Source organism: Lissotriton vulgaris, chromosome 1_1, assembly GCF_964263255.1.
Source record: "Lissotriton vulgaris chromosome 1_1, aLisVul1.2, whole genome shotgun sequence".
NCBI lineage: Eukaryota > Metazoa > Chordata > Amphibia > Caudata > Salamandridae > Lissotriton > Lissotriton vulgaris.
In genome coordinates this window covers 2,034,428,317-2,034,433,789 of record NC_141685.1, presented here as the reverse complement: position 1 = coordinate 2,034,433,789, position 5,473 = coordinate 2,034,428,317, and the positions used below count along the sequence as shown (strand labels likewise).

At 37.9% G+C, this 5,473-nt stretch overlaps 1 pseudogene; it reads left to right on the top strand.

The window, feature by feature from the left end:
* The first annotated feature begins 536 nt into the window (after positions 1-536).
* LOC147751571 (large ribosomal subunit protein eL27 pseudogene) lies at positions 537-1,026 on the top strand (annotated as a pseudogene).
* Positions 1,027-5,473: the final 4,447 nt, after the last annotated feature.

Genomic DNA, 5,473 nt, shown 5'->3' with positions numbered 1-5,473 from the left:
ACAGCCATACAGTTGTCAGCCACAAACTGTATATCCATGTTAGCATTCCACATGGACAAAATCACTGGGTTGTAGTCGTTGATGTACTTGGACTCTTCGTTTCTTTTTAAATTGTATGTATTTTTGGGTGATTTCCTCATCACATTATGTCGCAGCGAAGACATCGAATTGTTCACTCTTCCTTCAGATATCACTGATCGTGGAAACCCAAAACAACATTTTGTATAGAACTTGTTCTTGTTTCTGAATTTACGAAAGTGTAAAACTTGTTCTCTTAAACTTTTGTCTTCCATTGTCTTTGGAACAGCACATGTAGAATACTGTTCCATGAAACTCATCACTAAGTCATCCGGATCTGTTCCAAATTTGGGTGCATCTTTGATCCATAGCAGCATATGTATATGAGGAGCACCTCTTGCTTGATACTCCTTTCTCCAGAAGAAATCCAACACCGCTCCAAGAGGTGGATTTTTCTTGTTCGTAATGAAAGACATTATAGCTTCAAATCTATGATTGAAGTACCTGCATACGCCTTTCTTTTCAGGGCGGCCATCGAGCTAGACCAAAAATGGGTAAATTTATGAAACCCGGGAAGGTCGTCTTGGTCCTGGCAGGTCGATACTCTGGACGAAAAGCTGTCACAGTGAAGAACATTGATGATGGCACATCAGACAGACCTTACAGTCATGCCCTGGTGGCAGGCATTGATCGTTATCCTCGTAAAGTAACAGCCACGATGGGCAAGAAGAAGATTGCTAAGCGATCTAAAATTAAGGCCTTTGTAAAGGTTTGCAACTACAACCACTTGATGCCAACCAGATACTCTGTTGATATTCCCCTTGACAAAACCATTGTCAATAAGGATGTATTCAGAGACCCTGCTCTAAAACGAAAAGCCAGACGTGAAGCCAAAGTGAAATTTGAGGAACGATACAAGACTGGCAAAAATAAATGGTTCTTCCAGAAGCTGAGGTTCTAAATTGGTCACAGTGGAACATTTGGACATCAATAAACATTTATGTAAAATCCCCAAAAAAAAAAAAAAAAAGAAGTACCTGCATACATTGACTGAATCCAAAGAGCACAGTTCTCCGGGTGTCTTGAATTCAATATTTTCAATGTTTCCATTTGCCTCTCGTAGAAATTCAAGTAAGTCTTCCCAGCCATACTCGGCACAGCTGAGAGTGAGGAACCATGTGGGAGTTCCTAAGTTCTTTAGCATACATTTTAAGTCACCATGACGACGGTACCAATACTCATTAGTACCACGCTGACATGCCATGAGATTAATCAGGTGCGAATCCAAAATACTGTCTTGCACATTGACTTTATCCATAAACTCCCTTGCCGAGATATTTTTGCAGCTGTACACCACTTTTCAGGATGTGGTTCACTGCATAAGACAGTCCAGACAGATCACTTTCATACAGTAGATGAAACAAATAGGGAATGCATTGACGAAACCTAGGATCTTCTGCATACAATCGTAAAGTCCGGTATTCAGAAGCAGGAATTTGATCAGGTCGCTCATCATATCTTCCTTCTCGACCTGTTGGAAATAACTGTGGGAAACACCGAGCTTCCAAACTTTCCTCCCAAACACTAATGGGACTCCCTTTGGCTTGTTTCATTTGAAACAACTCAATAGCATTCCCCATGACTTCCTTGGAATGCAAAGGATGAACACTATAATGTTCATATATTTCTTCATTTTTTAGAGGCATCTACTTTCTCTATTTGTCCAGCACACAAATCGCTGTCCTCTTCTTCACTTAGTTCGTCTTTTGCAACACATACATTCTTGTAGTACTCATTGTTTTTCATCAAATACAACGTTGCCTTTTTGACTTTCCTAACATCCACTAAATCTTGCCAGATTTTCTTACTCTTTGTCGGAACCCCATTAACTAGGATAACCAGAGGTTCCTCTTCCACTTTGTCTACACCAATTGTATCAATATTTTTCTTCAAATCCAGAGGCAAATAAACAACTCTTCCCTTTAATCCTCTCTGTAAATCTGAAGGAGGCAATTTCCCTGTCTTAGGCTCCATTCGAACAATAGCCTGAAAAGGATGGACACTTTGAATCAAAATAGATTCATAAGTATTTAAATCCTTCAGTTCAGAAGGAATGTCAACCAATTCCAGATTATTATGAACCGCTCTAGCAGGCATCCGGTTTTGATTTAATTTGTTAAAACAATAAGTACACAACCGTTGATCTGATCCCAAATCAAAACAATTTTCTACCATCAAGTATGTTGCAAAATCCTTCCATTCACTATTGTTTACCATTTCACTTTTTGTATATAAATCCACTAACTTAGTCTGATTCTTATAATAAGTCCGTCGACAACACACACAAGTGAAATTAGGCCTCTCGCTTGATTTCACCATAAACGTGGAAATTTCCTTGTGAAACTTATCTGTACTGGAAATCTGTACACTCTCTTCCACATTACCTTCTTCTACTGGGTCAATTTCAACATTGTTCTCTTTACTAGCAAAGTAACAAAACTCAATTTCTTCACAAATATTCTTCACATCTACTTCAGAACCATGCAAAAGAGCAGTGCTTAATTGTTTAAGCATAATTGCTGGACTCTTAGCATAATACAACATTCTAACTAATTTCCTCACTTTATTATGATGCACTGCTAGCATCCTGAAATGATGAAAAACACTCTGGCATACTCTCCTGGAAAGACAAGCCAGTGAATGACCATGCAAACCTGTCACTTCTCTCACTCTGCAAGGATCTAATTCTTGCAACAACTTCATTTTCTGTTTTAAACTTTTCCTATTAAATGTCCGTACAAAATCACAAAGCAAATTGATGGAATCCTGTCGCACACTGCAAATACTACTACACTTCCAGGTGTACACTGGTCCCTTAGGACGTCTTCCTAAAACTTCATTACCTAACACCTCTTCTGCCTCTGTTGACACAAGTTTTTCTTTTTCAACCGGACAACCGTCTTTCACCTCATATGCCCGACCACTGGTGTCAACTGCATGCACCAAATCATTGTCCTGGAAATAACTCTCCTCATTAAAAAATGCCTCACAACTTGAACTATGCATCCATTCTCCTGAAAAAACTTCACAAAAATTACTACGATTAACTGTTCTCTTCCATCTACTATTTGATTTGAAATCATAAATTGCCTTGTTTAGTTTCCTAATTCTATTGATTATCAAAATAAATAACTTTCGCTTAATTTCGAAAGCCTGATCAATAATTTTCTCTACATTTTTCTTTCTCTTATAAAAAGCCACTTTCTGTTGACCTTTCTTAATATTTTTTAACAAATTGCCAATTATCCTGTTGCGGAACATTCGTCTACGAATGTCTCTAAACAGATTTTTCCGTCTACTACCATGCACAGAGTTATCTCCTTCTCTAGCAGTAACATTTTTGAGGGGCCTTTCCTTCCCGTTTAAATTGGCTCTCTTCTTCTGGACTAAAACATGTTCTGTAGTGATACCTTTTCGTCTGCAAATGTTTCTTAAAAAAGATTTTGTTGTCTTACTCAGAGTTTTTTTGGTGACTTGACAAGTTTTTATTGTAGAGGACTGCTGCAAAGGTTTACCAAGGTGGGGTGTAAGTCGCTTTGCTTCTTTTCTTTTTCTTTGCCTTGAGGGCATGTTTGAATTTTTCACAAGATCTTGAGTTGAATCTGTGGTAAATTTTTTAAAAAAATGTTATTAACCACTATTACCAAACAGTAAACCAATAACAGTAAGCAAACAATTAACACACTAGTTGTCAATTCTACCTACGGTAATTTAGCAGCATAGACAAATGTAAAACCCACAAATAGTAGCAATGGAATGGAATGCTTCTACAATAATTTGGTTACTGGATGTGTTTAAAATCGTTTCTTGAAGTCACTTAGGTTTCAGAATATGTACTGCTAGAGTTTCATAGCCAGTATGGGGCATATTTACAAAGCCTTTGAGCCATTTTAAGTCAAAAAACACATTTTTAAAACACATCAAGTAAGTACATTATTCTCCCAGATTCATGGGGGAAGTGACTTAAAATGGCCTAACACACATGGGGGCGTATTTACAAGGCCCTTGCACCACTTTTGCGTCACTAATAAGATGGGGAAAATGACGTGAAAGTGACTCAAAGGCCTTGTAAATATGCCCCATGCTGGCCATGAAACTCTAGCAGTACATATCAAGAAATCTAAATGACTTCAAGAAACGTTTTTAAACACATCAAGTAGCAAATTATTCTCCCAGATTCATGGGGAAGTGACTTAAAATGCCCTAACACACATGAGGGCGTATTTACAAGGCCCTTGCACCACTTTTGCGTCACTTTTAACATGGGGAAAATAACGTGAAAGTGGCTCAAAGGCCTTGTAAATATGCCCCATGCTGGCTATGAAACTCTAGCAGTACATATCAAGAAACCTAAATGACTTCAAGAAACGTTTTTAAACACATCAAGTAAGCAAATTATTCTCCCAGATTCATGGGGAAGTGACTTAAAATGCCCTAACACACATGAGGGCGTATTTACAAGGCCCTTGCACCACTTTTGCATCACTTTTAACATGGGGAAAATGACCTGAAAGTGGCTCAAAGTCCTTGTAAATATGCCCCATGCTGGCTATGAAACTCTAGCAGTACATATCAAGAAACCTAAGTGACTTAAAGAAACGTTTTTAAACACATCAAGTAAGCAAATTATTCTCCCTGATTCATGGGACAAGTGACCTAAAATGGCCTAACACACATGGGGGCGTATTTACAAGGCCCTTGCACCACTTTTGCGTCTCTATTAACATGGTGAAAATGACGTGAAAGTGACTCAAAGGCCTTGTAAATATGCCCCATGCTGGCTATGAAACTCTAGCACTACACATCAAGAAACCTAAGTGACTTCAAGAAACGTTTTTAAACACATCAAGTAAGCAAATTATTCTCCCAGATTCATGGAGAAGTGACTTAAAATGCCCTAACACAAATGAGGGCGTATTTACAAGGCCCTTGCACCACTTATGCGTCACTTTTAACATGGGGAAAATAACGTGAAAGTGGCTCAAAGTCCTTATAAATATGTCCCATGCTGGCTATGAAACTCTAGCAGTACATATCAAGAAGCCTAAATGAATTCAAGAAACGTTTTTAAACACATCAAGTAAACAAATTATTCTCCCTGCATCATGGGGCAAGTGAAATATTTGTTTAATGAAGCAGACACCATTTTTTCCTTCTCATAAATTTAAAAAGCATTCCTTTTCCTTAAAAACGATTTTCAAGTCATAAGTGAAAACACAGCACAGCTCCTATGTACAAGCACACCCTGTCAGTACTAATACTTCACATTATCTCCAATTACAATGTCTCAAAGAAACAAAATCTTTTTGTAAAACACTTGACACAAAGCAACATTTTAAATACACAACTTTCTTCCTAATTTTCTCCCTAAAGCATACTAGTCTCTATCTAAATT